Source organism: Monodelphis domestica, chromosome 2 (genome assembly GCF_027887165.1).
Source record: "Monodelphis domestica isolate mMonDom1 chromosome 2, mMonDom1.pri, whole genome shotgun sequence".
NCBI classification, from domain to species: Eukaryota; Metazoa; Chordata; class Mammalia; order Didelphimorphia; family Didelphidae; genus Monodelphis; species Monodelphis domestica.
Window position 1 is genome coordinate 40,324,768 of NC_077228.1, and position 24,926 is coordinate 40,349,693.

Consider the following 24,926-nt stretch of genomic DNA (forward strand, 5'->3'; position numbering starts at 1 on the left):
TTCCTTTGCTTTCACTGTCCCTTTCTGTGACTGTACCTTGCTCTTTGTCTCCATAAAATTTTTTTAGAGTTAGGTGATTTTTTTTGTTGTTTGCTCATTTTTCATATCTAATTATAGGTACTCTTTTCTGGGAAGTAGGAGTACCCTCTTAAATTTCATTCCTTCCTTAATGCTATTTTCAGCTTATTTTCTGGGTTGTTACTAGTTTACCATATGGTTTCAGAGCTAAGAGCTCTGAGAGCCCCTCCCTATGCTGATTTGATTGACCCTTGAGATGCTGATAGTTTAAAATCTTTCCTCAGGCTTGAATGCAAACTTTTGATTTCAGTATGAACTTGATCAAGTCAGGGGCTTAAGTTTTTTGGTCTCAAGGTGTTATTGATTCAATCAGGCACACCCTTGATTGCCCTGTCCTAGAGCTCCATCCTTAGTTTTGGGCAAAAAGATAAAAAATGTTGGGGAGGGGGGCAGGGCTCCCCATGAGAACTGTGTCCTCACCCCAAACCATGGATTATATCCTCATCCCAAACCCAGATTGGGATTCCTGGCTTTGTTTTGGGCCCACACAAATCAGCCCCCTTCAGTCCAGATTGTCCTGGTATGGGACTCTAGACTTCTCCACAGGTTTGAAATTTCAAGGGGTTTGAGTTGGCTTGGACCATTATTTTCCCAAGCAGGATCTCAGGGTCTGACTGTTAGCTAGAACTTAAGTTCAGAACCTGTGACAGCAGATGTGGGGTGGCGGTGCGGGTGGGGGTTGTGGCTTGCTCTTGGCTTGCTCTTCATTTCCTGCTTTAGCCTCCTGCTAGTTCTGCTCTCCTCTCACCCCAGTTTCCCAGATAGTCTCTGCCTACTTTTTGCGTTTTTCTTTTCTTGAAGGTTGTTTCACTCTGTCTCCTTCTTGGTTCTTTCACTCCTGTATTCATTTTATGGTGATATTTTAATCTTGATCAGAGAGGATTTTCATGGTGAAATGGAGCTGCCAGTCTAGTTACTCCTTCATCTTGGCTCCACTATGTACAGTCACTCTTCTACTTTCTCAATGGCAAAGTTCCTAGAAAGTGGCTTGGAAGTAGAAAATGTGAATGTTGACACATTGAACCTATGCTAAATAGGGGGTTAGGTTTTTGCAATCACAAAACCTATAATCTTTTCTAGTGATTGCTGAAAATACATTTTCTTGCATGTAATCCTTTATAACAAAACACTAATTATGATAATATGTACTTTTCCTAGCATAGTCATGAAATAATTTATAAAATGCAGCACACAAAATAAAATTGGTAACATGCAAAACATTTTTTCACTAATAATTTCCTAAGATTCTGTAGTTTTGTGGCAACATCTCAATTAAAAACAATTGATTTCAGATAATATTCACTTTTCATAACAGGTGAAATCTATAGATAAAAACAATAGCAAATTAAAATTTTAAAACTAAAACATTTTAAACCGTAAATCTTATCTTCTACTGTATCTGATGATGATGTAAGGACATTGGTACATACTACACTGTATACACTATGAACTATGCACTATATATACATATATATAATACATATATGCTGTATGTATACACTATATGCACCATAAGCCTCTCTACCTTGGACACACTCTAAAACAAAGGGAGATATTACTGTCACTTTAGTGGCTATTGTTGAAAGATGCTGAGGCTGGTGAGGTCTTGTCATCACCTTAAATATTAAAGGACTTGCAATAACTTTGGGAGTATAATTGCAATGAGAAACTTGGTTTTTAAAGGCAAATAATCAAAGTTTGCAATGAATGCACAGAGCACTTCATTTTACAATGGTGAGGTGAATAAGACCAGTGAAGCATTAAGGAGGATACCAGCCACTTCACAAACCTGGACCCATCATACCTTTCATTTTTTCTTCTACTTCTCATAGCCTCAAATGTGCACTATTGATAATGCATGGGAAAATGGAAATGATGTTACTAATAAAATCACTGGAATATTAATTCTTTGATTCCAAAGCCATTGCTTTTTCTTGTACTTACATTTATAAAGGGATTATCTCCAAAGATCTGAAAGGTATTTTATAGGTTCATTTATAACTTATAATGACTCTGAGAAGGAAAAGTGTCATTTTTTTATGCTTTTGTGCCAGATCCCACCATAAAGTGACAGAAAAACCAAGAAGATCATTGTTACCAAGCTTGTCGAATCTCTCATTCCTTGTCTTTTGGACTATTGCAACAGACTACTATCTGATTATTTGATTCCAAGTATCACTCACCTCCCCATTTTAATCCAACTTGTTTTAATTCCCATTTGAATCTTCTAAAAGTGTAGCTCTTAATTAAATTACCTACCTGCTAAAATGTCTCCCAATTTCCTAATTAAAGTCCAAACTCCTAAATCTGCCATTCAAGGCCTCCCAAATCAGATGTTTATTTACATTCCATAGAATCTTTGATTCCCCTGTATATACTTTATCCATTTATTAGGCTGTGAGCTCCTTAAAATAGGGATACATTTCTGTTTTTCTTTGAATCCACTAATACTTTATATAGTACAACACAAGCCTCTATTAGATGCTTAATGAATTCTAGTTGACTGACTATGCTCCAAGTAAATGAACATTGGTTATTTTCCCAAGGATGGCTATTGGGACAGTGTTGTTTCTGCATCTTTATTCATGATATGCCTTATGTCTGGGAAACCTGCCCTCTTATCTCTGCTAGCTCTGATGGTCTTTTTCCTGAGGCCTTCTCTGATCTCCCTAGCCAGAAGTGATCACTTAATCCCTCTTTTAACTCTAATCTTTCTTTCTTAATTCCTTTTATGACACTGTCACAGCAATTTGTAATCTATCTCTTAGACTGGAATGCAAATTCTGGTAAATACTTAGCTGTCCTAGGGGATGCTTTTGGTTGGAGAATGAAATGAAATCATGGAATCATAGAATGTTAGAGTTGGTGTTAGGGGACTTCATAGACCCCTACTAGAATCTCAGAGTTGGAAGAAACTTCCGAAAAGAAAAGAAGGAAACTAATTCTTAATTCAAATGGAGTCCTTTGTGAACTGAGTAAATAGTTTTGAAATCAACTCCTAAATTTCTGTAGTTCAACTCTTTTTTTTTTTTTAAACCCTTACCTTCCATCTTGGAGTCAATACTGTGTATTGGCTCCAAGGCAGAAGAGTGGTAAGGGCTAGGCAATGGGGGTCAAGTGACTTGCCCAGGGTCACACAGCTAGGAAGTGGCTGAGGCCAGATTTGAACCTAGGACCTCCCATCTCTAGGACTGGCTCTTAATCCACTGAGCTACCCAGCTGCCCCCTGTAGTTCAACTCTTACACCCTACCGTGATCACTAAAGCATGTCTGACCATGTGTTCCTACCTCAATAAATTTCAATGGCTCCCTATTATCTCCAGGATCAAATAAAAAATTCTGTTTGGTTTTCAAAGTGCTTTACAACATCGATTCTTCCTACACTTTTAGTTTTTTTTTTTAATACTTTATTCCCTTCCACAAACATTACAATTAGTACCACTTACCTACCTGCTGTTCTTCCATAGGAAATTTAATCTCCTAACTCTGTGTCTTTATATACCCCTAAACCTGGAATATTCTCTTTCCTCACCTTTGCCTCCTAAGTTTCCTGGCTACTGTCAAGATTTAACTCAAATCCCATCTTCTCCATGCATTTTGTGGTTCCCCTTATAATGCCTTTCTTTTGAGATTATTTTCTAATAAATTCATCAATCGTTAAATCAATTTATTAAATTCTTATTAATCAATTAAATTCTCATTAATTAATTAGTCAATTAATTAATAAGGGGTTGTGCTAAGTGTCTCCAGTTAAGACCATATATGTCTTCTAGCTATGATTTTTTTTTTTTGCTTGGTATTTCTTCCATTAAATTGTGAGCTCCTTGAGGGTACCATTTTTTTGCTTCATTCTCAGTGTCCCCGTACTTATGACAGGGTCTGGCATATAGTAAGTGCTCAAATAATGCTTGTTGAGTGTCTGGTTGACTTACAGTTGGAGAAACTGAGGTCCAGGGATGTTGCACAAGTTTCTTTTCTTCTATCTGTATGCATGTTGGAAGTTCACTGAATCCTCAAATGAACCACCTAGTCTCATTTACACATGAATGAATTTCCTCCAAAACATACTTAGCCAGTCTTTCTCCAACTTTGGGTTGAAGACTTCTAATGGGGAGAGGGGTTCCTGAGGTTACCTATTAGGTCAAAATATACCTATTTCCCTTTATATACTTCCTCTTGGCAATGGTACTACTCTGTTAGAATATACTCTCCATGGGGAATTAGGAATAGTAATTAGACATCTGTCTAGTGCCTTGTGGGCAACTAGGTAGCATAATAGAGTGCTGGACCTAAAATCAAGATCTGAGTTCAAATCTGGCGTCAAACACTATCTATGTCATGCTGAACTTACCCTATGTCTGCCTCAATTTCCTCATATGTTAAATGTAATAAATGTAATAGAAACATTTACATGCTGGAGTTGTTGTGAGGATCAAAAGAGATAATTTATGTAAATCACTATCTACAGTGAATCTCCAACATTTGCACGTTTAACTTTCCAACCTCAAGCATTTGAGTAGTTTTATTAGTAATCTCACTTTCACATAGGTTTTTTTTTTTTTTTAGCACCTTTGTGGCTATTCACAGTCAAGAAAAAGAAGAGAGGCATAATGTGCATACGTTTCGTGGAACAGCCAGTATCCTACTAGGTCCTTTGCTGTTCTTGTTCAGCCCATCATTGTAGAATAAAGAGCTCTTTGTGCATTTGTTGAATCTTTTCATTAGTTGACTTTAAAACTCAAGTTTTGTTTTTCGATCATGCCCCCATGCATAGAGCAAGTCCTCTGGGTTCTAAGGCCTAGCGGCCAAAGTCAGTGATTCAGCTTAGTGAGAAAATAAAGGTGTCAGAAAAGTTTTGTGCTGGAATATCTGCAGCCACTGTTGGCAATGAGTTTGGTGTTAATGAATTGACAATTCGTTATATTTGCAAAAAAGGAGAAAAGTAGTTATGGTACATTTTATGTGTTAGGAAAAGTGAATATCATCAGAAATGAATGTTTTTTACTGACCTGTTAGCACAAAAAGTCTGAGTACTAAGGAATTACTGCTGAGAAAAATGTTTTGCATGTTACCGATTTTATTTTGTGTACTGCATTTTATGTATTATTTCCTGATGACTGTGTTAGGAAAAGTGCATATTATCGGAATTAATGTTTTGTTAGAAAGAGTCATGTGCAGAAAAGAATTTTTTTCAGCAATATCTAGCAAAAGATTAAGTTTTTGGTGGTTCCAGGAGTCTTATGCCCTATTTGCCATAGGTTCAATGTAGCAACATTTGTATTTTTTGGCTTTCCAAATTTTCTAGGAATATTACCTCCTGAAAGTTGAGGATTGATTGTAAATGGTAAGTACTACTATTATTGCAAATGTCCCCTTTCTGTACTTTTTTTCATCATGAAAGAAATGGAAAGGAAGGAGCCTGTTAACCTCTATAGTTTCTACACTACTAACAACTGTTAAGACTTCTCACCATACTTTAAATTCAGGAGGCTCTGTTAAAGCCTTAGGTTTCTCACCTCAGTCACAGCTCAGAGAGAAGCTATTTGATTATTTCTCTGAACAATTAACTTAATTTTTTATTTATTTATTTTTATTTTATTATTATTTTTTATAAATTCTTACCTTCCGTCTTGAAATCAATACTGGGTATTGGTTCCAAGGCTGAAGAATGGTAAGGGCTAAGCATTGGGGGTTAAGTGACTTGCCCAGGGTCATACAGCTAGGAAGTATCTGAGGCCAGATTTGAACCTAGTACTTCCTGTCTCTGGGCCTGACTCTCAATCCACTGAGCCACCTAGCTGCCCCCTGCACAATTCACTTTAGAAGAATATGCAAGAAGTACCAGGACCATTCTTAGAAATGTTGGAGGTTTTTTCTTTTCCATCGCATTTGGATCACATGAGTTTGACTTTGAATTAGAAAAATGAGAAGTTTATGTATCTACCAAATGACTTCAAACAGAATTATGTGTTCTTCTTGGTAACTTATTTTTAAAATTAATTTATTTAGTCAATTTAGAACATTATTCCTTGGTTACAATAATCACATTATTTCCCTCCCTCCCCTCCAGCCACCCTTCCCACAGCTAGATCAAATTTCATTGGGTATTACTTGTATCCTTGATCAGAACCTATTTCCATGTTGTTGGTGTTTGCATTAGCATGTTCATTTAGAGTCTACATCCAAAGCCATCCTCCCTTGACCCATGTTTTCAAGCATTTATTTTTCTTCTGTGTTTCTGCTCCCACAATTTTTTCTCTGAATGTGAATAGTGGTTTTTCTCATAGATTTCTCCAAGTTGTGCAGGACCAATGCATTACCACCATTGGAGGAGTCCATTACATTCAATTGTACCACAGTGTATCAGTCTCTATGTATAATGTTCTCCTGGCTCTGCTCCTTTCACTCTGCATCACTTCCTGAAGGTTGTTCCAGTTCACATGGAATTCCTCCAGTTCATTATTCCTTTGAGCACAATAGTATTCCATCACCAACAGATACCACAATTTGTTCAGCCATTCTTCAATCAAAGGGCATCCCCCCATTTTCCAATTTTTTGGCACCACAAAGAGCGCAGCTATGGATATTCTTGTACAAGTCTTTTTCCTTATCTCTTTGGGGTACAAACCAGCAGTGCTATGGCTGGATCAAAGGGCAGACAGTCTTTTTGGACATAGTTCCAAATTGCTCTCCAGAATGGTTGAATCAATTCACAACTACACCAGCAATGCATAATGTCCCAACTTTGCCACATCCCTTCCAGCATTCATTACTTTCCATTGTTGCTGTCTTGTTAGCCAATCTGCTAGGTGTGAGGTGATACTTCAGAGGTGTTTTAATTTGCATTTCTCTGATTATAAGAGCTTTTAGAACATTTTTATGTACTTATTAATAGTTTTGATTTCTTTAACTGAAAATTGCCTATTCATGTCCCTTGCCCATTTATCAATTGGAGAATGGCTTGATTTTTTTGTACAATTGGTTTAGTTCTTTATAAATTTGGATAATTAGACCTTTGTTAGAAGTTTCTGTAATGAAGATTGTTTCCCATTTTGTTATTTCCCTTCTAATTTTGGATTCATTAGTTTTGTTTGTACAAAACCTTTTTTAATTTGATGTAATCAGAATTATTGATTTTATATTTTGTGATTTTTTTTCTAGCTCTTGCTTGGTTTTAAAATATTTCCTTTCCCAAAGATCTGACATGTATACTATTCTTTGTTCACCTAATTTGCTTATAGTTTCCTTCTTTATATTCAGGTCATTCACCCATTCTGAGTTTATCTTGGTGTAGGGTGTGAGATGTTGATCTAAACCTAATCTCTCCCATACTGTTTTCCAATTTTCCCAGCCGTTTTTATCAAATAGTGGATTTTGGTCCCCAAAACTGGGATCTTTGGGCTTTTCATAGACTGTCTTGCTGAGATCACTTGCCCCAAGTCTACTCCACTGATCCTCCTTTCTGTCTCTTAGCCTTGTTTTGATGACCTCTGCTTTATAGTATAGTTTGAGATCTGGGACTGCAAGTCCTCCTTCCTTCACATTTTTTTTCATGATTTCCCTGGATATCCTTGATCTTTTGATCTTCCAAATGAACTTTGTTATGTTTTTTTTTTTTCAAATTCAGTAAAAAAGTTTTTTGGAGTTCAATGGGTATGCCACTAAATAGGCAAATTAATTTGGGTAGGATTGTCATTTTTATTATGTTAGCTCATCCTACCCATGAGCAATCAATGTTTTCCCAATTGTTTAGATCTAGTTTTAATTGTGTGGAGAGTGTTTTGTAGTTGTGTTCATATAATTCCTGTGTTTATCTCGGCAGATAGATTCCTAAGAATTTTATATTGTCTAGGGTGATTTTAAATGGAATTTCTCTTTCTAATTCTTGCTGCTGAGATGTGTTAGAGATATATAGAAATGCTGATGACTTATGTGGGTTTATTTTGTATCCTGAAACTTTGCTAAAGTTGTTTATTATTTAGACTAGCTTTTTGGTTGATTCTCTAGGATTCTTTAACTGGACCATCATCTCATCTGCAAAGAGTGATAGCTTGGTCTCCTCATTGCCTGTTTTAATAACTTCAATTTCTTTTTCTTCTCTAATCACTACAGCTAGTGTTTCTAGTACAATGTTAAATAATAGAGGTGATAATGGGCACCCTTGTTTCACTCCTGATTTTATTGGGAAGGCTTCTAGTTTATCCCCATTGCAGATGATGTTTACTGATTGTTTTAGATATATACTGTTTATTATTTTTAGGAAAGGCCTTTATGTTCCTATACTTTCTAGTGTTTTCAATAGGAATGGATGTTGGATTTTATCAAAGGCTTTTTCTGCATCTATTGAGATAATCATGTGGTTCTTGTTGGTTTGTTTGTTAATATGGTCAATTATGTGAATGGTTTTCCTAATATTGAACCATCCTTGCATTCCTGGTACGAATTCTACCTGGTTATAGTGAATAACCCTCATGATCACTTGCTGGAGTCTTTTTGCTAGTATCCTATTTAAAATTTTTGCATCTATGTTCATTAAGATGTTCGGTCTATAGTTTTCTTTCTCTGTTTTTGACCTGCCTGGCTTTGGAATCAGAACCATATTTGTGTCATAAAATGAATTTGGTAGAACTCCTTCTTTACTTCTGTCAAATAGTTTGTACAATATTGGGATTAGTTGTTCTTTGAATGTTTGATAGAATTAATTTGTGAATTCATCTGGACCTGGGGATTTTTTCCTAGGGAATTCTTTGATGGCTTGTTCAACTTCTTTTTCTGATATGTGATTGTTTAGGTAATCTATTTCTTCCTTTGTTAGTTTAGGCCATTTATATTTTTGTATATATTCATCCATATCACTTATATTGCCATATTTGTTGCCATATAATTGGGCATAATAGTTTTTAATGATTGCCTTATTTCCTCTTCATTAAAGGTGAGATCTCCCTTTTCATCTTGGATACTGTCAATTTTGTTTTCTTCTTTCCTTTTTTAAATTAGAATGACTAGTACTTTGTCTATTTGATTTGTTTTTTCAAAGTACCAGCTTCTAGTCTTATTTATTAAATCAATAGTTCTTTGACTTTCAATTTTGTTGATTTCTCCTTTGATTTTTAGGATCTCTAATTTAGTCTTCATCTGAGGATTTTTAATTTGTTCACTTTCTAGTTTTTTAATTTGCATGCCCAATTCATTGCCCTCTGCCCTCTCTAGTTTGTTAATATATGAACTCAAGGATATAAATTTCTCCCTTAGTACTGCTTTGGCTGCATCCCATAGTTTTTGAAAGGATGTCTCATCATTGTCATTTTCTTCAATGAAACTATTAATTGTTTCTATGATTTGTTCTTTCACTAATCGATTTTGTGGAATCATATTGTTTAATTTCCAGTTAATTTTTGATTTGCCTCTCCATGTTCCCTTACTAATTATTATTTTCATTGCATTGTGATATGAGAAGGTTGCATTTGTTATTTCTGCTCTATTGCACTTGTTTGCAATGTTTTTATGTCCTGATACATGGTCAATTTTTCTGAATGTACCATGTGCTGCTGAAGAGAAGGTGTATTCCTTTTTGTCCCCATTTATTTTTCTCCACATATCTACTAACTCTAATTTTTCTAAGATTTCATTCACTTCTCTTAACTCTTTCTTATTTATTTTTTGTTTTGATTAATCTAGTTTGGATAGAGGAAGGTTCAGGTCTCCCACTAGTATAGTTTTTCTATCTATTTCATCCTTGAGCTCCACTAGCTTCTCCTTTAGAAATTTGGATGCTATGTTATTTGGTGCATACATGTTCAGTACTGATATTTCCTCATTGTCTATACTTCCTTTTATCAGGATGTAATTACCATCCGTATCCCTTTTAATGAGATCTATTTTGACTTTGGCTTTGTCAGATATCATGATTGCAACTCCTGCCTTCTTTTTATCAGTTGATGCCCAATAGATATGGTTCCATCCTCTTACTTTGACCGTATGAGTATCTATCATCCTCATGTGTATTTCTTGTAGACAGCATATGGTAGGGTTTTGGATTCTAATCCACTCTGCTATTCACTTGCATTTTATGGGTGAGTTCATTCCATTCACATTCAGAGTTATGATTACCAGCTGTGTATTTCCTAGCATTTTGATTTCTACTCCTAGTCCTGACTTTTCTTCTTTAACTATTTCCTTCCACATCAATTTTTTGTTTTTAATCAGTTCCCCTAATTCCCACCCTTATTTTACTTCCCTTTCTACCCCTCCCTTCTTATTCCTCATTTTCTTCACAGTCCTTTTAAACCACCCCCACCCTCTCCCTCCCTTGTACTGCTTCCCTCCCCACCAGTCTGTTTGTTACCCTTCTACTTCCCTATAGTGCACAAATCAATTCTCTGCCCTAATGGATTGGATTGTTCTTCCCTCTTTGGGTCAATTTCAATGCACATACGAGTTGAGTATTTCCTATCTCCAACATCTTTACCCCTCTAGTGTATTGATATTCTCCCCCTCCCGCCATGTGCTTCTTTGTGACATATAAATTTACCCTCCTCAGTTTCTTTTCCCATTTCTTTTTAGTATTAACCTCTTTTTAAAGATCTAGTTGTATATATGTACATATACATATAAATACCCACATATATATGTATTTATGCATACATATATCTATATACCTATTTATGCCTTGTCATTTCATCCTATACAGTTTGTAACTGTTCCCTCTAAGTGTATTTCTTCTAGCTGTCCACATAGTAATAACAATTTTTAAGAGTTACCAATGACCTCTTTTCTTATAGGGATACATATCATTTTAACTTATAAAGTATCATAAAAAGTTTTTTTTTGTTTGTTTTGTTTTGGTTTTCTTTTTTAATTACCTTTTGATGATTCTCTTGAATTCTGTGCTTCGACATCAAATTTTCTGTTCAGGTCTGTTCAGGTCTTTACAAATGCTTGGAATTCTTCTATTTTGTTAAATGACCATACTACCCACTGAAAGAATATAGTCAGTTTTGTTGGGTAGTTGATTCTTGGTTGTAGACCTAGTTCCCTTTCTTTCCAAAATATCATATTCCATGCCTTTCGGTCCTTCAGTATAGATGCAGTCAGATCCTGTGTTATCCTACCTGTGGTTCCATGGTATCTGAATGACTTCTTCTTAGCAGCTTGTAATATTTTTCCTTGTTCTGATAGTTCTTGAATTTGTCTATAACATTTCTGTGTGTTGTCAGTTGGGGATTAAGTACAGGAGTTGATCTGTGGATTCTTTCAATCTCCACTTTCCCCTCTTGTTCTAGAATATCAGGGCAATTTTCTTGGATGATTTCCTGTAGTATGATATCCAGGCTTTTCCTTTTGTCATGGTCTGCTGGTAGGCCAATGATTCTTAAGTTGTCTCTGCTGAAACAATTTTCTAAATCTTCTGTTTTGTGAATGAGATGCTTCATATTTTCCTCAATTTTTTCATTCATTAAGTTTTGTTTTATAGTGTCCTGCTGCCTTGTGAAGTCACTTGATTCTAGTTGTTGTATTCTGGTTCTTAAAGACTGGTTTTCATCCCTGGATTTTTGGTCATCCTTCTCCTTCTGGTCTGATTTTCTTTGGAGATCATCTTTCATCCTCTTTACCTCATCTTTCATCTCCTTTGCCTCATTTTCAAGGTGGTTGATTTTGGCTTTCATGACACTATTTTCTCGTTTTAGTTCAAGTACATCTGTTTCCAGATGACTTATCTTAGTTTTTAAGCTCTTTTCCCAATTGTCTTCAGCCTCCCTTAATTGTGTTTTGAATTGTATTTTGAGTTCTTCCAAAACCTGTGTCCAATTCTCTGGGATTTCTATTTTATTGTTTGGTGTTTACTCCTGCTCTGTTCTGTTTGCTCTTTGTTCATGGCCTGTATAGAAGCTGTTGATTGTAATTTCTTTGTTCTTTTTCTGTTGTTTTCTCATATTTGCCCCTTCTTTTCCCTCTGTAGTTGCCTGCACTCTTGCTCCTCTCATTATGTGTTGGATCTGTGAGTTTGGGCTTTTCTGTCAGTTTTCCCTATTGGAGTTTTGTCAGCAAGTCTCTCAGTGCAGTCTGTGGGGGGTTGGGTATTGGAGCTTTTGAAAACTTCCCTGTGCTCTGGAGGCTTTGATTGGATTAAAGTCAAGCATTCTGAGGGAGGGGTGTTGGAGCTTCAGCATCCCTGACCTCTGAAGACTGTTGATGGGATTAAGTCCTGCTGGATTGGGCTGGATGTGCCCTGAGGCCAAACCCTCCTGGAAGGGGGGAGCAATATAGAGGGTCTCCACTACTGCAACCAGGCTACCCGCTCTGTGCTCCCTCTCTAGCTCCTTCCCCACAGCCTGTGTTCAACTCTCTGAGCCTGGCATAGATCTGCCCGCAAGGGAGTACCCTCCAGACTAGTACCTTTGCCCACCCAGAGGTTCCACCTGCCGCTGGAGGCTTAGTGCTCTAGGTGGGGGGGGGGTGTTCTGGGACCTTTCTTCTGCCTTCCCCTTAAACCCGAGTATTCTCCAATTCTGGCTTTTGGGGGGTGTATCTTTTGGATTAAGTCCAGCAGGAGGGTTCCTTCACTCTGTCTTGTTGTTAGGTTTGATTCTCAGTCCCCTAGGAGCATTTAGTTTGTAATTGGTAAGGAAGAGTTTTCAGAGGTCTGAATTTTCGTTGCCTCTATGCCAGCATCTTGACTCCGCCTCCATCACAATAATTTGAAATGCTTGTAAGTTCCAAACTATTTATTAATGAGAAATTTATAAAATAGAGCAAAAGAAAGCAAAACCCATGTGGCTTTGATCATTCCCATCATCCTGTCTACTGCTGGAGTTGTCTTGAGGATGCTTTTGATGAGTCTACAGAAGATAGGCTTATATTTTAATAATAATTTTATTTATTCACCTTTAAAAAGCAATTATTTTATCATGCTTTACAATTGTTTACAAAACGCTAAATATAAAAGAATAGCAAGAAAGTGACTTGTCCCAGGACTGTTCCTAGCTGAACTCCATGAAAAAGATAAGAACTTTAATGTAACAACAATACTAACTATAACCTTGTCAAATTCTGTTAATTTCCAAATAATGTGGTATAAAAGTCTTTAAAATATAGGCAATTGAATAATAATAATAGCTAGTTTTTATATAGCAAGTTATGATTTTAAAATCACTTTACAAATATCTCATTTTATCCTTACGACATTGGGAGGTAGATGCTATTATTATTTTCATTTTAAAATTGAAGAAACTAAGGCAGTCAGAAGCTAAGGGACTTATCAAAGCTATTAAATGTCTGGGTTCGAATTTGAACTCAGTTTTTCTGATTCCAGATCCAGGGCTCTATCTACTTCTTCATCTAGGGGCAAAAACCATGTGAGAAAAGAATAAAAAATGTAAATCAAACTCTTCAGTCTTGTGTGCTGCCACAGTTGTTTTTAGCTACTTTCTGTGAGGCTACATAAGATAAGCTTATATCCCAGTAGTCTTATTCAATTAAAGAAAGTAATTATCTACTTAGGCACAGAATATTCAATATAGAGGAATAATAGCTGGGATATTAATAATTAATCAATGTAGAATATTAAGTACAGAAGAATAATAGCAGGAAAGTTACTGGTACCAAGATCATTTTCATCTGAACTCCATCAAATAAATATGAGAATGAAAAGATGAACAACAATAATAAGGAACATTTATTAAGCACCCACTGTGTGCCAGCCACTGTGCTGGGGATAGAAAAACAAAAACAATAGCCCCTCCTCTTAAAGCAGCTTGCATTCCATCGGCAATAATGACAAGAGCAGTGGCGATTCAGATTTTGGGGTGGGATCTCTGAGATTACAGTGTTCCATTCTTCATATTCATCTCACACTCAGTGTGGCTTGGCTCATTGATTTTAAGGTCACATGGATGCTGGAAGGTTCTGTTCCACCCTTATGGAGATGGCAGGATCATGTCACTGGGCTCCTCTTTCCTGAATAGCAGCAATGGTTAAGGATGGGAAAGACTTTCCCAGTGTTGTTAGCCTGTAACTCTCTAGTGAGATGAAACCAGGCACGCCCTCTAACTCTCAAACAAACAAAGAACAAAACACCGAGCCACCCCAAATCTTCCTTCTCTGCTTAGGTACCAGTTTAGGAGATCCCGCTGCCAGTGCTGAGGTAGAAAGGAAAATGAACATCTACATGTCGCAGAACTTTCCAACAAAGGGCTTGTTTTCATTTCTTTTCTCCACTCGCTTAAAAAGAAAACCGTCTCTCCTAAATGGTGAGTGAGATGGGCTTGAAACAACGAGGCAATGCCCCATATTCCTCTGTTTAAAAAAGAGCTTTTAACTAGGCAACCCAGAAAGCACATTCATCTTTCCTTTGATTTTTCCCAACTCAGGAAACTCGACAGGCTGCTCTGAGATATTTGCTGCACCTCACGGGGAAGCTGCAGCCCGGATGTGGGAATTCAGCTCCAAGTGGATGCTCGAGAGCTCTCTGGACCAATCTCTAAAAGGAAGAAGCACTTGGCATTCTGAATGCTGCACACCCGATATGGGAAGAATGGAGGAGGAAATGGTCTGCCCTTGCAGCGGTGGGGCTGTGCTAATTACCCGAATAGGAAGCTCAGCTGTGGTCAGAAAAACGGCTCATCAAGTGTAGACGCCCTCGACCAGAGGCGTAAAAGAAGGAGTGAACGTGTTTTCCATTTTGATTCCCTGAGCATTGACTGTCATATCTTTCAATTCTACTTGATGACGAGGTTATTCATTTCCTCTGGAACGAAGTTCCTTTTAACTTCCTTCCTTAACAAATTTGGGTTTTATAATTAGAGAGGGAGTGGGCTAGGGCAGAGAGAGCTGGGGCCCTAGAGGGAGAAGACCACGGCAGGTGAAATAGCTCTGGCTTGTTGTCGAACAGTGGGCAAGCCTAGTACTACTACTGCTACTACCGCTACTACCACGACGACTACTACTACTGCTACTACCACGACGACGACTACTACTACTACTACTACTACTACTATGTCTACCTTGAAGAATTATCAAATGTGATAACACGTAAAACACTTTGCAAACCTTTAGTTTCCATGTTATATCATTTGGTCCTTATAACAACTCTGGAATGTTTAATTATTATTATTAATAGTAATAATATTAATAATAAACTTGACCATAGTCCTACAATAAGTATATTCCAGTGCTCCAAGCCTGAATTATAATACTGTTTGCTATTATAACAGGAATAATAGCAATAGTTTTTAGTTTTATATTGAGCTTTGTTTTATATATGGTATTTCATTTGACTGTCCTGATCATCCTAAGGAGGAGTGCTATTATCATTTCCACTTTACAGTTGTACAAACTCAGACTAAGAAAGGATAAATGACTTGCCCACCATCACAGAGCTAGTAATTTGGACTCAGGTCTTCTTGACTTCAGCGTTCTATCCACCATACCAGCTAGCTGGCCAGTTTTTGTAGAAGTCCATGTTTATGTGTGAGTCCTGTGTGATTTTGCTATGTATAGGTAGACAAGTGTGTCCTCTTTATTCTGTAACCTATATTTAGAGATCACTTTCTCTCTTCCTGTCTCTTCTCTCTGTCTGTCTTACTTCATACTTGCATTGCCCCCAAGAGTGCTGTGGATAGAGCATTGGGCTTGGAGTCAGGAAGACCTGAGTTCAGATCAAGCCTCAGACATTACAAACCTACACAAGTCACTTAACCTCTGTATGCCTTAGTTTCCCCATCTGTAAAATAAAGATAATAAAAATATCTACCTCTAGGTTTGTTGTGAAGATCACATGAGATATTAGTAGACTGCTTAACACAGTGCCCAGCACATAGCAGGCACCTAATCAATGCATATTTCCTTATTTCTTTTTAGAAATGTGTATATATAGATATGTATATATATATATAAACATAGAAATATCTATATATACACATATATGTGACCAAGCTGTGAACACTTTTCCCTGCCTGTAGTGGTTCATCTCAAAGGCTGGATGGATACAACACTAATTCTTACATTTTATTGAGATTGAGAAATGCTACATATCTATATTTCTAGGATGTAGGATTTAACAGGCAATACAAGTTATTAATACAATTAATCCACAAATAAAGTGATCTAAAAATTAGAAATGAAGCAGGAAACTCAAGGAATTTCTAACCCTAAAAAAGAGTGAGGCCTCTGACAAGGGTTCTGCCCTTTATGATGAAGAAATATGAGGTGAAAGGACTGATTTAAGCCCGTAGGCATTAATTATCTAGGACAGCTCTGGGTTGCAGAGTTTGGTATATGGTAAGAAAAATCTTCTGGAGAGGTAACTCCTAATTCAAGACTCAAAGAAACAAATAGATCCCTCCTGATAGGAGAAGAATTCCACTAAGGGTTCTTTTCCTTCTCTAGTTCCAATGCTGGGTCATGAAATCTCACCTAATCGTCATCTAAGACAGCTGTACTTTAAGTTTAAAAAAAATAGCAAAGCCTGTTCATTTTTTTCCACTAAAGAAGAGATGGTACCTCATCTGAAAACTCTAGCAGAAGCCAGAAGCCCAAAGCAGTAAGAGCCTCATGTTTAATGGAGTTGATTGTATTTAATAGGGTGATTGTATCAATAGCAAGATCTATGCAGTATCATCAGATAGTGACCATTTAAGAAAATCAGGAAGTAGGACCCAGCAGAAAGTACATCTCCTGCCTACCCATTTAGCACAGATCATAGGTCAGCTATAGTGTCTCTCAGCAGTGCAAGTTAAGAAAGCATCAAGTCTAGTGGGAAGAGGACAATGGCATCAGCAGAAGACTTCTATCTTCCTGAAGTAATGAAGGTTTGAGTTATCCCCCATAGTGGGTTCTTGGGTTTCACATGTCTATTTTCTTCCATGTATATGTCTTTTTCATACTTGTTGCTAAAGGTGTATGTCAACACCTCCTTGGTGTGTGCCCTTTCACCTATGCATCGTGACTACCCGTGTTCCCTGTATATGTGACTGTTCCTGTGTGTTCCCTATCTACGTTCACTCTTCTCATCGATGGGGAGCATCTTTCTGAGAGAGTTGGTCCCAGGTTTATAGGAGAAATATTGTGTTGTATTTGTCTTGCACTGTGCTCCATGAGCAAAGCAACATCCCAGTAGTACAAAGGCATGTGAGGATTTCCATTCCAAATGTTCAATTGAACTATTTGTTCCCAATCTGTGGTAGAACCTTCTACATTCATAATAGACTGATGAACCACAGGTATTTACGTTGTATCTTGACCCTAACATATTGGTGTCATTGGTCCTCTTCCAGTAGGAAGGATGAGCAACAATGATAACAACAATGTTTTTGTTTTCAACTGGTTGTACCCTCGGCATGAACTAAAAATCAATGCATTGATGGGAGGTCATGTGGATTGGAGTGGATGGAGATCCATAGAGTACCTTGAACTTAGTAGACTTATCTAGAAGAGTTACTATGTAAGGTCTTACTACAAAAGTTGTGGGGACTAGTGTTTGTGGGTGCTACGCTCTACTTGTATAGCTTTTTAAAAATCCTCAGATACAAAATCTCTGAAGAGTTATCTGTTAATAAGTCAAACTGCCCAGAATCCCATTAATACCCATTAATCTGAACTTCTAATTGGAGCTTCTAATAATAGTTTAGACAGCAAAACTTCGATATTTCTTGGGCCCCCTAAAAGCATTCTTTTCCTCCTCAGTTTCCCTCCCACTTATCTATAATTAACCTATCTGATTTCAGATTTGCCAATTGACCTGAGGGTTTTAAGGCAACTTGATACCAGAAATGTTGATTTTGCTGGAGAGAGCATGGAACTGATAAACTCTGAGTGGCAGGAGGCAGCATTAGATTGTCAGGTCAGGGTAAATAGGCCTGGGTGATGATTTGCAGCACCAAGAACCAATTCCCACTTTCTTACTTCTGTTTATTCCTGCTTCTCTCCTGAATTGGCTCTGGAATGGAGGACATGGAATCAAATCCTGCCATAGATACTTGAGCAAGGTTCTAACTTGTGCCCTTAGTTTCCTCTACTGTAAAATATGAGTTCTATTAGGAGGTGTCTAACAGACCCTTCTAGTTTTAGAAATAAGCTCTTATGATCTTAAGTGTGATCTCCTGAATCTCAAGTTCCAATCTTACCCATTCTAACAAGTATATAGGCAAGATGCTAGAGATATAAAGAAATAAAAGTCCCTGCCCTGGGGACCATTGAGTCAACTGTTTGTCTAGAAGTTAGACTAGATAAATAGGTGATGCTATATGGCATTATTTGAAAGAAAGAAAGAAAGAAAGAAAGAAAGAAAGAAAGAAAGAAAGAAAGAAAGGAAGGAAGGAAGGAAGGAAGGAAGGAAGGAAGGAAGGAAGGAAGGAAGGAAGGAAGGAAGGAAGGAAGGAAGGAAGGAAGGAAGGAAGGAAGGAAAGAAGGAGCATTCACAAGGTGAGAGATCAGGAAAGGCTTCCCTTAGGAGCTGACACATGAGCTGAGCCTTGAAGGAAGCCAAACACTCTAAGAACTAGGAATGAGGAAGCATCTGGGGAGTCTGAGGCAGCCTGGGCACAGAAATCTTAGAGAACTTGTCATTTGCAAGACAAACTCTAACTTTACAGGATGTAGTGTGGTTCAGTTTAGAGAGGACCTGAGTTCAATTCCTAGCTCTGTCACTTACTTGCTTCCTCTTTTGACCTCTACTTCCTCAGCAGTAAAATAGAATGGTTTGATAAATCTAGTGATCTATTCTGATCATCCAATCAAACTTACTTTAATCTTATATTGTATTGTAGTGTGTAAAGTTATATTAGAAATATTTTATATGTACATAAAATATCTAATATAGATTACATTAGATAGTATATAAATAGATATTAGAAAAGATCAAGAATCATTACTGTCTAGTGAGATTCACTTTGTTTCTACGTCTGTCTTGACTTATGGTACTCTTTGAAACGCTGGGTACCCTTTGAATTTCCTTTGAAGAATTGTCATTTCCCCCCACTGGAATGTCAGCTCCTTGAGGAGAGACTTTTTTTCTTTATTTTTGTGATGCAGTGCCTAGAACATAATAACACTTAATAAACACTTGCTCAATGGATGAATGAGTAAAGGAAGGAATGAATAAAAGGCATCAGTAACCTGAGTGAGTTAATCCCATATAGTAGGGAATCAGATCTCTTCTCCTCTTTCATGAATACATATGCTGCTGTGGAAATCAACCAATATACTTTACTTTAAAGAAGATTGCAACTCAGTAAATTCCTTTTGACCTTTTCATTCTATTTCCACAAACTCGCTCACTGACAGTGTATTAGATTTCTTGCCTGCCTGGCTTCAGATACAAATTTTGAGGATGGCCTTAAATAGATGAAATCTGTTTAAAAGCTATAATGGGTACATTTGGACTTGTAAAAATGAGCAGTCCTGGGGAGGGGACAGAAGGGTTGCTGGGAACGAAGACAAGCTGGAGAGTTTGGAAGAAGTTTAGCAAAGAGATCAGGACTCTCCCATTTCATCCATGGAATGCCAGTAAACACTGGAGTGGTTAAGATTTAAGCAATTTCTTTTCTGAACAGTGGCTGAAATTACTTGAGCTAGCAGAATTCCATAACCCACCTGCTGCTTTTCAAAAGTGGAAATAAATTCTTTTTCAAATACTTTTGTTTTGCTTGGAGGTTTTTGTTTTGAGCATTTTCCACTTTGCACTGACTCTTCAGTGACACACTCATCTCCACTCCATTTCAAATCGGGTTGTCTTAAAGGCTTTTTTATTTGTTTGTTTATTTTTTCTATTTCGAACAAGAACTTTCAAATTACCATTAAAAAAAAAGATCTGTGAGAAAAGGGTTTAAAAGCAGAGACGGGATATAAACTTTGAATTCATCATTTAGTCTTTCTGGAAAGCTTTTATTCTCCAAATATTATTTATGATTCTTTATTGGTAACTCTTTTGATGTAACATGTAGAAAGGTGCTTGATAATGGAAATCTTTGAGGAAATAGGACAATGCTATGTATGTGTCTCCTTTATAGATGATACTTACATATATTCTTTTCTGATAAAATCACATTTGAAGATTTTTCTGAAATCACTGGTATATTATGTGTTAGTTTTGCTTAGATTCAAGTAGTTCTGTAAATGTTTCAAAGGCACGAAATGCCTTTTGGGAGAAATATACTTTGAAATTTGTCAGTTTAGTAATTTTTGATGAGGCATTTTCTTTCTGTACAATTCAATTCAATTCAAGATGGAAGAATGAGAGATCAGAAAGAATAGCTAAAGAGTGGAAAGAAGACAAATGTGGTCCTGATTATTTTTTAAATGGAAGAGAATGGAGTTTGCCAACTCTAGGTCAGTATACTTGACTTAAATTCCTGGTAAAATTCTAGCAAATATTATAAAGAGATAGTTAGTGGACACTGAGAAAAGGAAGCAGTAATTACAAAAGAGATAGTATGGCTTTGTCAATAACAAGTCATGCCAGACTGATCTCATTTCTCTTTCTTTCTTTTTTTGGTAGTGTTACTAACTTGGTGGATCAGTGTAATATGGTTGATATATTTTTACCTGGACTTCAGAAAAGCACTTGACAAATTTCATGCTGTTCTTATAAAAAAGTGTGGGTTGCTTGTATTACCTGAGGAAAATGGCTTCATCTTTTTCTGAGGATGATTGAAACTCAGATGGATTAATGGTCATCATTCCTGTCTTCTTTATTACAACTGTTATAAAATTCAGTGCGTTTTGAATGGGTTAATGACCATATACCCAATAAGCAATCATCAATAGTTCTAACTTTGAAGGAAGTCTCCAAAGGAGTATCCCAGAGATTGAGGTTTTGCCTCATAAAAGCCATAGATGGAATTTTATCAAATTGGAAAAAAAAAATTTTGTCCAGAAAGCTGGGTGGATAAATTAACATAATTGCTGATAGATTTAGAATTCCAAAAGACCTTGCCAGGCTAGAATCTAAGATGAAGTCTTTATAGAGATGAATATGAAGTCAAATTTGGATTAAAATTAATTTAACAAGTACAAACTTCTAGATAGCAACTCACCTAAAATAATATGGAATTTTCAGCAAATTTTAAGTTTAACATGAGCGATTAGTATAATGAAATCATAGGCTCCACTGAGAGCCAGAGTGTCTAAGCAAGAAAGGATTATAATCCTACTGTACCCTGCCATAGTTGAATCATAATTAGAGCATTGTATTCATTTCTGTATACTATTGTTTAGGAAGGATAATGATATTTTGGAGATTGTATAGAGGAGGATAATGAGGAGAGGATACTAGAGTCAATGCCATACAGGATTTGGTTAAATGAGTTGGAGATGTATAGCCTGGGATGGGGGAATTTAGGGGATATGTAGAAGCCATAATCAAGTATTTCAAAGGGTATCAATTGGAAAAAGGAGGAGACATCTTGGGTGGTTCTGGAGAGTAGAAATGGTGGAGGAGGAGGTGGATGAATGAAAAGAGCAATGGATAAAAGTGGCAAAGAAGCAAATCTAGCAAATTAGATATGAGGAAATACTTCCTAATAATTTTTATTTCAAAGTCTTGGGAAGTAATGGGTTTGTCCACAGTAGAACTATTCAAGCATACTTCTGTAGCCTCATCCTCACTTTTCCTACTACACAACTTACTCTGTTGCCATTTTACAAACCACATTCCTTATCCCCAACTAGCTATCCAATTCTCCTTTCCTCCCCTCAGTCTGATGTGACAGTTCTTCAATGAGTTCTATCCTCTAGGGTAAAATGATCCTTTTGTTCCTATTTGATTTATTCAAATATCCCCATACCTGCATGCTCTGTTGCTTTTATCCAGTTTGCCACAGTTCCTGTTTTGTTGAGTGATTAGAAAAATTACTATAATTTCTGTTTACCTATAGACCGAGTAGGGAATACTTCCGGTTTTCTTATATCTCTAATCTCAAAGCTTTTTTTCCAATTCAAATATCTTTTCATTGTGCTATTTCTATAAAGCTTTAATTTACCTGTGAATCATAGAATTTAGTCAGTGATTTAATTAACTAGATAACAGCTAGCATTTCTATAGTACTTTAAGGTTTGCAAAGTGCTTTACATATTTAAAATATGAAGCAAAGAACAATCCAAGATTATTGCACAGTTATGAGAACTAGAAGGAGCATGGAATAGTATTTTCTTTTCTTTCTTTTTTTTTTTAATTTTTAGACATTATTTTATTTGGTCGTTTCCATACATTATTCACTGGAAACAAAGATCATTTTCTTTTCCTCCCCTCCCCCCCACCTTTCCCTCTCCCATAGCCGACGCACGATTCCACTGGTTATCACATGTGTTCTTGACTCAAACCCATTTCCCTGTTGTTGGAATTTGCATTAGAGTGTTCATTTAGAGTCTCTCCTCAGTCTTATCCCCTCCAACCCTGTAGTCAAGCAGTTGCTTTTCATCGGTGTTTTTACTCAGAATAGTATTTTCCAAGAAGCAGAAGCACTGACATTGCAGTCCCAAATCTTTTCATAGAAAAATTTAAATTTAAATTTAAATTTAAAATTCTTTTGTTGCCTTGCTGAGTTCCTTGCCTGCCTCTTTCAGCAATATGCTAATATATTGCCCAGCTTAACCAATAAGGCTAATGATGATGAAGTTATGACTGTGGATTTGGTGAAGGTACAGCTTTTAAAGATGTTTTTGTGCTTCAAAAAATTAGTGCAGACTCTTTCAAAATTAAAGAATACAACTCCCTCTTCTGAGAAATTCTTGTGTGTAATATTACCAGAGGCCAAAACAGTTTACCTTTCTTCAACATTTAAAAGATTATCCAGGGCAGCTAGATAGTTAAGTGGTTAGAGCCAAGCTTGGCAATAGGAAGTCCTGGGTTCAAATGTGACCCTTCCTAATATTGTGACCCTGGGCAAGTCACTTAACTCCAGCTGCCTAGCCCTAATCACTCTTCTGCCCTGGAACCAATGCCTAGTATCAATTCTAAGACAACAGGTAAGGGTTAAGTTAAAAAACAAACACATCACTGACAGTGGCTCAATATTCATATGTATATATCAATTCTTTCAAGACTTGGAGGCAGCTGAATGGTGCAGTGGATGGAGTTTTGAGCTTGGAGTCATTGAAGACTTGGGTTCAAATTTGACCTTTGACAATTACTAGCTGTGTAACCCTACATGAGTCATTAATTTCCGTTTGTCTCAATTATTTTTTTTTATCCTTATCTTCTCTTTTAGTGTCACTTCTATGTATTAGTTCTAAGGACAATAAGGGCTAAGCAATGGGGATTAAATGACTTGCCCAGGTTCACACAGCTAGGAAGTATCTGAGCTCAAATTTGATCCCAGGACCTCCCATCTCTAGCTCTGGCTCTCAATCTACTAAGTCACCTATCTTCTCCCTTATCTCATTTTTAAACTGTAAAATGAAGAGAGTCTACACATCTACTTCCTGGGGTTGTTGCCCCCACCTTGGTATAGACCCTTATTACTTCACAACTGGACTGTTGCAATAGCTGCTGATGGGTCTACCTATTTTAAGTCTCTCCCCATTCCAATCCTTCTTCCATTCAGTCACCAAAAGGATTGTCCTAAAGCACAGGTTCAACTGTGCTACCCCCCTCTCCCCTCCAGCCACCAGCACTTCACTCCCACTCAATAAATTCCAGTGGCTCCCTATTGCCTTCAGGATCAAATGTAAAATCCTCTGTTTGGTATTTTATTTTATTTATTGATTGACCAATTCATTCCTTTTATTATTTTTTCAATTACATGTAGAAACAATTTCTCTTAGGCATTTTAAACCCTTCATAGCCTAGCTCTCGTTTACCTTTCCAATTTTCTTAAATCTTATTCTTTACCATATATTCTTTGATCCAGTAAAACTGAACTACTTTTTATTCCATGAAAAAGACATTCCATCTCTCAACTCTGGGCACTTTCTCTGGCTGGCTCCTATACCCAGAATGCTCTTCCTCCTCATCTCTGATTACTGGCTTCCTTTAAGTCCTAACTAAAATCCCATCTTTTACAAGAAGGCTTCCCTGCCCCTCTTAATTCTAGAACCTTCTACTGTTATTTATTACTTACTTATCTTATATAAAGCCTATTTGTATATATTTATTGTCTCTCACATTAAATTGTGAGCTCCTTGAAGGCAGGAGCTATCTTCTCTTTCTCTCTTTTTTATCTCCAGCTCTTAGCATGCTGCCTGGTACATAGTAGGTGCTTAATAAATATTGATTGATTTCATGCTTTAACATTTGTGCCATTATTTTTTATATGCCTGAGCCTAGTCACATTTGTCCTCTGTTGCCTGGTCTTTCTTCTTTTTGTATATAAATTTCCATTCCAAATCTGATTTGGTTAGTGAGTTCTTGGTTTGGCCATATCAGTACCTTCCATTTTTCTTCCTCATTACAATCTTTTCCCCTTGTGTCTTCACAGTTTCATTCCTGAGCATCCTCTACCCCAACTGGGTTTACTTCCCCTGAAGCAATTTACACCATGAGATACTACCTATCATTTCTCGGAAACTTTTGGAGTCTTTTCAACCAGAATCTAGGGGGCACGTTTTATTCTGCTAAGATTTCCACTTCTTTGTGATCTTAAAATCAAGGATAGAATAGTCTTATAATAGCTTGAACATACCCTGAACATTTAAAAGGGGGAAGAGTAAATTGCCCTGATTTTCTAGGACTACTTTTAGTTTTTAAAAGAAAGCATTATAGAGAAATTATTGCAGACATAGCTCATTGATCTACAGCTGGGGGTAAGAGCTACCATCTTGTCTAGTGCTCTCATTTTATGTAGTCTGGTGTATGGAAAGAAGATTGCATCTAGAGTAAGAGAATATTGGTTGGAAGACCTGACTCTGCTCCT

The 24,926-nt window shown here is 36.9% G+C and overlaps 1 long non-coding RNA gene across 1 annotated transcript in view; it reads left to right on the forward strand.

Moving 5' to 3' along the window:
* Nucleotides 1–15,145, forward strand: part of LOC130457078 (uncharacterized) — a 52,154-nt gene extending 37,009 nt beyond the window's left edge. The window contains exons 3-4 of the long non-coding RNA XR_008916074.1: nt 14,187–14,327; nt 14,448–15,145. This is a non-coding gene — a long non-coding RNA (uncharacterized LOC130457078). The remainder of the gene's footprint in view (nt 1–14,186; nt 14,328–14,447) is intronic.
* The last annotated feature ends 9,781 nt before the right edge of the window (nt 15,146–24,926 follow it).